This window comes from Myotis lucifugus, unplaced genomic scaffold, assembly GCF_000147115.1.
Source record: "Myotis lucifugus unplaced genomic scaffold, Myoluc2.0 scaffold_90, whole genome shotgun sequence".
Taxonomy (NCBI): Eukaryota; Metazoa; Chordata; class Mammalia; order Chiroptera; family Vespertilionidae; genus Myotis; species Myotis lucifugus.
In genome coordinates, this window is record NW_005871138.1 from 1,007,605 (window position 1) to 1,016,683 (window position 9,079).

Below are 9,079 nucleotides of genomic sequence, written 5' to 3' on the forward strand. Positions count from 1 at the left end.
GGTGTTCGGTTTTTGTATCCCAAGTGTATGTAGTTTTATCCGTGTTCCCTGGCCCAGGCCTTCGCGCCCGCTGAGCGCAGCGAGGGGCCCAGGGCCCCTCCGTCCCTCCCATCCCCCGCCCATCGTGGTAGTGTGTTGTTTTTTTGTTTATTTGCTTTGGATTTTGAAACGGCCCTGGCGTCGCCCCCATTGGCTCCTCGCCCTTGGCAACGGCTGTCGCTATGGTTACCCGCTCGTAGGCGCCACTGGCCGGAGCCACCATGCCGCCCTTCTGTCTCCCCACTCTTCCCGCCTTTCGGTGCGCGACAAACAATCGCGCGGTACTGCGTGGCGCTTCCCTCCATCCCGTCAGCATTTGGGGGCACAATAAATTGTTTAAACCTTTGCACCGCTCTCCTTTTCTTCTGAGTGGGACAGGGATGGGCGCGGTCGGCACTCTTGAGTGGGATGATGGGCCCCAGGGGACCACAGCTCGGAAGATGCTGGAGGTGGTCTGGTCAGGTCCGGATAAGGGGCCCTCGGCCTTGGGATGGGGCGGAGGGGCGGTGCTTTTTCAGGGTTTTCTGGTAAGGGCTCCTCGGCTCTTACAAGGGCCCACCAGGGTTGGGCTTTTATGGAGGTAAATTATTCTGAATTCTGGGTGACTTAGTGCGGATGTGAAATTAATAGTGGAGGCCCTGGGCTCTGGCTTGCTACCCACATCCGGAGGTGCAGCCTGAGCAAGGCACTGATTGGTCCTGTTTGTTGGCTAATTGAGTGCAGACTGGATGGGAGGGTTCCTGGGCACATTGGGACCCTTAGCCCAGAGACGCTCTGGTGTCCAGCATATGGATAGTTGTCCCTCTAGTTGGGCAGCAGGCTGAGTCGTATTCTGACATGTTTCTATAAAAAGACAATCTTAAAACCAGGGATGCTCTAGAACAGTGGGTAGTAGTGCATGTACCAGATCGGGCGGGGCTGGGGTTAAGAGAGAGATGCAGGGGATCTTTTGATCCCTATGTAGACTGTAGATGGTAGGGGGAAGGGCAATAGATTGGGGAAGGGGAAACCACTGGAGAAGGGCCTCTGGCCTGCTGATCCCCCTGACCCTGGCATGCCAGCCAGAGTGCAAGATGGGGTCCTGACCGGAGTGTGACTGGTGGCTGCAGGAAGCACTGTCATTAGGGCAGAGAAGAAAATGTGATGCTAGACTTGTTGGGGGCTAGTTCTGGGGAACTGGGCATCCAGGAAACAGACAGGAGGCCTCAGTTGGAGACTGGACCAGTAGTGGGCCAGGGCTGACAGCTCAACTGACCCTGCCAGCCCATGTCCTGGCCACTTGCTGATCAGGAACAACTTCATCTACTTTGCAGTTGATTGGGGGGCAATGTTCCCCATGCCCTGCTGAGTTATTGTGCTAGCCTAGGTCCTGCCCCATACTTGCCTGCTGGGCCAGTGAGTGGAATAGCAGCTAGAGGCCAAGAGAAGCCCCAATTTACCCAGGATTCTGGGGCATGGTGCTCCTGATCAGTTAAATGTGATTCCCTCAGATTCTACTGTACTTCCCTAAATCAAAAACCCAGCCTAAATGCCTCCTAGACTCACCCCAATTGTCCTTATTGGAATTTGGGGCTTGGGCCTGGAACTTTGCTTTCTGACCAGGTTCCAGGTGGCTTTGAGATTCAGAGGGTTGGGAAGGGCTACTGCAGGGGCCCTGGCACTTGCGTAGCATACTGCTTCCTGCCCAGCAGTTGACACTGAGATTCATCCCCTCTTGGAGCCCTCCCTAACCAAAGCCCCCCAACCCTGCTGACTATCAGTCCTTGGAGGACATCCCCTGAGCACTTAGCACACCCCAAATACCCATCAGGTCATCCTTATTCCGTGCTGCCTTTCCATATTTCTGACCAAAATTCTTCCTTTACTGCTCACACCTCCTGGTCTCCCAGTGGCCTCTCTCTTTGACTCTGTGGTACTCGTCTCTCTAGTCTCCATCTCTTTGTTCCTTGATGACTTGGGCCCCTGGCTTGCTGTCTGCTCCACCCTAAGGGCTGTTTCCTTCAGGAGCATCCAGCAGACCAGCCCTTGGTGCAGGCCTCCTACTTTTCTGGAAAAACAAAAATAAAACAACTTTAATTTTCCTCTCGGGACTCAAACCAGCCTACTCTTAGGCCATATGGTTCTGGGAGCCTTATCCCTTTAGTCCTAGGGATGGTTGCATGGCCCAAAGATAGAGCAAATGGGGGTTGAGTCAGTTGTTCACTTCATCACAATGATTGGGTCAGAAGTAGGTTTACCCCATGGGTTCACTGAGAGTCAATCTTCTCTTCCCCAGAATCACCAAGGATAGGGACATGGGGCTAGAATTGCCAGTGGCCGTCTCTGTCAACACATAGGAAGAGCCTACCTGAAAAAGGAGCCAAGACAGAGAACGTAGGAACCAAAAAATGGAGAGGCAGACGCATGAGGATTTGAATGGAGCCTGTACCACGAAAAGCAAGCTAGTTTGAACTGAGTTTCTGTCATTTGAGATCTGGTCTCCCCTTTTTCTCACTTGACCCTCCCATGATCACATGCTGGTCCTTATTCCTTCAAATTGCTCTTCCCCCAAAACCACTCCTCAGTGTCCCACTCTATCCACAGGCCTTTCCTCTCTGCAGCTTGCTCACTTAGGTCCTTCAGCTGAGCTGCACCTCTGTGGGTGGACCCCACATCTCTGACATGCATCCTAAGTTGAAGGATGAATGGCCGTAATCAGCCCCAGGTGAACACTCGGTGTGTACCAGGCACTCTGAGGAAAGCAGTACAGGTCTCAGGTTAGCCTCAAGACAGCCCCAGTAAGGTGTTAAAAAAAACTCACTGGTGTGGGTGCTGAGACTGGGAGGTTTATTTTCTGCCCTGACACCATACTCAGCTCCTGTGTGGAGCTGGGGAGTTGAGGATAGACACACCATTTACCTACTGTGTCTCTTGGACTTGGCTTCAGGGAGCTTCAGTTCCAGATGAACATTGAAGGCACCTAACACTGCAAGGCCCAGGAGGAGGGCTTCATGGGGGACGTGACTCCAGTACAGTGAGGAGGCAAAGGACAACGGATGTAGCAATGGCTCAGGCCATGGCACCTCTCAGCATCCACTGATCAGGAGGGGGATTGAGTGGGACCAGGTCCTGGAGGCTGAGGTCGAGTGTTCTGGGTCTGGCTCCACTATGGTCTTTTGGTCTAGGGCAAGATTGTCCTCCCCAAGCTTCAGTTTCTTCATCTATAAGTGGAGCCAAGAAAGATTTCTTTTACTCAACTGCCAACCAAGGAGGGTCTGAACACACTGCCTCTGGCCAGGATCTCCAAGGTTTTCCATTCCTTGTATGCCCCTGGGTGTATTGCTCTCTCTTCCTGCTACCTTGCCTCCCTGTGAACATCCTAAGGATATCAATCAGGTCTACCTTCTGGGTCCCTAGTTCCAACTTTCTGGCCCCAGGACAGCCCTACCAGCACTCGAAAGGCCCCTTTCCAGGCTGTGCAGCCTTAGCAATCCACCCAATTGATTCCCATGGACTGACCTAGCTGTCCTTCTACCATGGCAGGGCTTACTGCTGAGCACATGACCTGTAGGGAAGTCTGAACACTCAGCACAGGGGTACTTGTGTCTCAGGCATCAGATCTGGGATGGCCAGAGACAGCTCATGAGGCCATTTGCATTTGCAAAATAAAAGACATTGACACACACGTACTGGGAGAACAGATTGCAATCTTTTATAACAAGGGCCTAGTCCACAGTCATTAATGCAGAACATGCTGAGCTGAGGCAGGGATAGAGATCTATCAGACCTGCTCCCTGATCAGAAGGAGCTCAGCCACATGCAGGAGGAGGACAGATAAACCAGCAACTTCCAGGTAGGGACATTGCAGGCAGTAGTAGCACTAGCACAGGCCCCCAGGTATGGAAAAAGCTCCTGAGTTTGGGGAATTATGAAAGCAGTGAGCTGACTGACAGATCATGAGGCAGGAATAGTGACTAGTGGGACTTCAGGTTCCCATATCAGTCAGAGTTCAATGGAGAAGCAGAACCAGAAGGGATACACGCCTTTTTCGTATTTGATATGCTACCAGGAATTGGCCTGCACACTGTGAGACTGATTAAGCAATGTCTGTAAGGCTAAATCTCTGTGACTGATGCTGGAACTTGAGGTGCTCAGTCAGAAGGGGAAGATCATGAGCGGCTGAAAGCCACTCGCACAAGCTGGGGCCCTAGGATGGACCATGCCTGTGTCCATTATTGCTGCTTCTGACTTTGGTGATGAGGGGATCCTGCAGAAGCTGAGTGAGGCCCTTCTTCATACAGAGCTAACTAGCCATGCACACAACTGATTGAGGAATCAAAAACAAACAAAACCTGAAGGAGAATCTAGGGAAAATAGGGTAATTGCAGGCCTACGTGCTGCTTCACACTAAGAAGATCTGCTTCAAACGCAGATCAGCAATCAAAATGGTTGCTTCCTTCCAAATCTGGCAAATACATGCCTTGTAGCCCTCCCTAACAAGAAACAAAGTAAGGGAGTTCTGGGAAATGTAGTTTAGCTGAGACAAGTTGACAAAGCCATCATAGTTCCCCCATTATAAAATGGATCTGGCCCTAGCCGGTTTGGCTCAGGGGATAGAGCATTGGCCCGAAGACTGAAGGGTCCCGGGTTCAATTCCGGTCAAGGGCAGGTACCTAGGTTGCAGGCTCCATTCCCACACCCCCCAGCCCTGGTCTGGGGCACGTGTGGGAGGCAATTGATGTGTCCGTTCTCTCTCACATGGATGTTTCTCTTATCCCCTCCTCTCCACTCTCTCCAAAAAAAAAAAAAAATCAATGGAAAATCCTCAGGTGAGGATTAATAAAATGGATGAGGGTGAGAAGAGACTAGACCAGGGTCTCAAACACAGAGGTGCAGGGGTACCAGGCCAGACAGGGCAGTTTGGCCATCTGGAGGACACAAGACCCTATCTGAATTGGGGCAGTAACTACCCAGTCCTGCTGATTGTTGCCAGGCAGCATGTGGCTTAGTATGGCAAGAGCTTCACATTTTTTCAGACTGTGTTAGAAGCATCTCATGAAACTTTTTTTTTGTGTTCTTAATCCTCACCTAAGGGTATTTTTTTCCATTGACTTTTAGAGAGTGGATGGAGGAAGGGGGAGAGGGAGAGGAAAAAAAACACAACACATCAGTGAGAGAGACACATCGAATTCGTTGCCTTCCGCACCTTCCCTGACTGGAGCTGGGGATCAAACCTGCAACTCAGGTTAAGTGCCTTTGACCAGGAATCGAACCCACGACGCTTCAGTGCTCAGGCCAATGCTGTAACCACTGAGAAACACTGGCCAGGGGTCATGAAATATTTTTAAGTCCCCCCTCTACAGGCAAGGGGGAGTGCCCTGGACCATTCAGGGAGGCATGATAGGGTGCCTTAGCATGGCAGTGGTCCCACATGAGCTCAGCTGTCATTTGAAGCACACATCTCTCAAGAATTTTTTTTTTCAAGAATTTTTTATGTGAAAACTACAAACTTTTTTTGTGTGTGAAACCTCCCACTTTTAAGATGTGGGCTAAAAAAAAGTTCTATTTCACACGTATTAGGATGGTTATTAAAAAAAAAACAGAACAAAACAAGTATTGGCGAGGATGTGGAGAAATTGGAACCCTTGTCCACTGTTGGTGGGAATATAAGATGGTGCAACTGCTATGGAAAATAGTATGGTGGTTTCTCAAAAAGTTAAACATAGAATTACCATATTATCCAGCATTTTCACTTCTCGGTATACATAAAAAAAATTGAAAGCAGGGTCTCGAAGAGTTATCTGTACACCCATGTTCATAGCAGCAGTATTTACATTAGCCAAAAGGTGGAAGCACCTCAAGTGCTTCGACAGATGAATGGATAAACAAAATGTGGTCTATCCATACAATGAAATGTTATTGTCTTAAAAAGTAAGGAAAGCCCTAACTGGTTTGGCTCAAAGGATAGAGCGTCGGCCTGCAGACTCAAGGGTCCCAGGTTTGATTCCAGTCAGGGGCATGTACCTTGGTTGCAGGCACATACCCAGTGGGGAGTGTGCAGGAGGCAGCTGATCGATGTTTCTCTATCATCGATGTTTCTAACTATCCCTCCCCTTTCCTCTCTGTAAAAAATCAATAAAATATATTTTTTTAAAAAGGAAATTTTGATATAAACTACAAAATGGATGAATCTTGAGGACAATATAATAAGTTAAATAAACCAGACACAAAAAGACAAATATTGTATGATTCTACTTATATGAAATGTCAGATTCATAGAGATGTAAAGTTAAGTGGTGGCTGCCAGGGTTGGAGGTAGGGAGGAATAGGGAGTTACTATTTAATGGGTAAAAAGTTTCAGTTTTGCAAGATGAAAAATCTCTGGCCGAGTTAGCACAGTTGTTTAGAGCAGCGGTCCCCAACCTTTTGGACCACATGGACCACCAGTGGTGGTCCGCGGACCACTGGTTGGCGACCACTGGTTTAGAGCATTGTCCCAATATGCCAAGGTTGAGGGTTGGATTCCCAGTCAGGGCACATACAAGAATCAGCCAATTAATGCATAAAATAAGTGGAACAACAAATCAATGTTTCTCTCCCTTTCTCTCTTCCTCTCTCTAAAAATCAATAAATAAAAATTTAAAAAATAAAAGTAAAAGTTCTGGAGACTGGTTGCAAATGTGAATATAATTAACATTATTGAACTGTATACTTAAAAATGGTTAAGATGGTAAAGTTTATGTGTACTTTACCACAATTAAAAATACTGTATGGGCCAAACAAAATCATGTGTGAGCTCAATATGGCCTGCAGTCTCCCCTTTGAGATCAATCAACTTGATCTTCTATGAGGGCCCTTCTGGCTGCTTCACAAGATGAGAAGCCCTGGATAGTGGGGTTCTGAAGAAGACTGAGACAAGGAAGCCACATAGTGAAAGCCAGAGACCCAGCCTTCTAATCCTGAGGGAGGTTATGCACCAAGGACAACCACCTCTCCATTCAGGATTGTCATAAGGATCCCAGAGCCTTGTGCAATGCACCCTGCACATATGTGCTTCCACAGGCCCCTTTTCTCACCCACCTTCTCTTGCCTCTCAGCTCCTGTCTTTCTTGTGACTGTCTCCATTAGGGGTTAGGAGTGTGGCACTGGGGTCCTGCACTAGCCTGGCTGCCCTTTAAAACATTTTGTGTTGCTCAGCTTGTCTAACCTCTTTCACTGATGCCCCCAGCCCTTCCAAACAGTCCTCTAGCTTCTGCTTTCCACTGGGAGTTTTGCCCAAAGAGCCTCCTTGGAGTCCCGGACATAAGGGGGTGGGGGGTCCTCAATCCATCTCCACATGAAGGACACCAGCCCCAATGTCGATTTGGGATCTCCAACAACCAGCCTTTGTTCCTCTGGGTTCCTGGGAGAGTTCAATTGTGAGCAGCCACTCTTCTGATTCAGAGATGGTCAAACCAAGTCTCAGAGCAAAGGACTTGGTCAGTTTTGCATGTACTACGAACCCTCCCATACAGCTTGAGCCAAAGCTGCTTTCCCCAATGAATGAGGCTCCACCTTTCTCATCACTTGCTCCTTTTTCTGGTTGAAGGTAGGGAGGGTGTACAGGCCCAGGAGCGTAGGAGTCTGAGGTTATCCATTACTCTGTCTGGTTCTCACCACAAAACTGCCCTGAGATTTCTCAGCAACAAGAAGGATCTTGTCCAAACTCTAAGCTTAAACCCCTCCCAGACCAGACCCCTTGGATTTGTTCTCAACTTGCCTGTGCCAAACTGGTCCCTTGGCCAAACCTCTCCCTTGTCTGGGTCTATTCTGCCTTTGTACAAAGCAGGGTTGGGCTTTGGGCACACAGGCTTTGCACCAGGAGATGGAGCCAAATGTACTGCAGACCTGAGTGGAGGGCAGACACCCATATATTAGGACCTGGAGTGCTAGGGAGCGTCTGCCTCCTCTGAGGCTACAGAGCAGGAAAGAATCCCCTAAATTAGGCCCGGAATCAAGCCTGGTCACTGCACCCATAGAGTGAGGGGTGAAGGGGGGCTGCCATCTGGGAGCCGAGCACAGGGGCCAGCTAGACAGCCATATCCTAGGGCTGTCCCAATTGCCCCAGAAAATGCAGGGCCCAGCCTGACTTGGCTACTCCCAAACAAGGCTGCCTGTTTATCCCTGAGATTTGTCCTCCAAAAAACAAAGGATAGGATTAGAGGCACCATTACTCTAGTAAGCAAGATTATCAGCAAAAGCTGGGGAAATGGAGATTCATGTGCTCATGAAATAGTGAAAATTTGGAGATGGAGAACAATTTGTCAATACCTAGTAAAGCTGATGATACAGATGGGAAAAAAAAATGCAGAAAAAAATGTCCAAGATAACATTTATGTAAACCTGAAATCACAAAATGTTCTCAGATACAAGAATGTGCTTTTAACATCCATTTATGTAAAAGTATAAAAACCAAATTGGCTCAGTTGAATAGAGTGTCCTCCCCATACATCAAGTGTGCAGGTTTGATTCCCAGTCAGGGCACATATGAGAACTTATGGCGCTAATCAACCCTAACCCTAACCCTAACCCTAACCCTAAAACCCTAACCCGAACACTAACCCTGACACTGACCCTAACCGGTTTGGCTCAGTGGATAGAGCTTCGGCCTATGGACTGAAGGGTCCCGGGTTCGATACCAGTCAAGGACATGTACCTTGGTTGCGGACACATCCCCAGTGGGGGGTGTGCAGGAGGCAGCTGATCGATGTTTCTCTCTCATCAGAGTTTCTGAAACTCTATCCCTCTGCCTTCCTCTCTATTAAAACTCAATAAAATATAAATGAATCAATAAAATATATATATTAAAAATTAATAATTTTTAAAAAACTAAATGAAAGGAACATGCTCCAGAGGACACATTATTCTTTAATATTAAAATGAAAAGACCTACCATGGCAAGGTGCTCAGTTGAATAGAGTGTCCTCGCAATACACCAAGTTTGCAGGTTTGATTCCCAGTCAGGGCACATATAAGAACTTATGGCCCTAACAACCATAACCCTAACCCTAAAACCCAAACC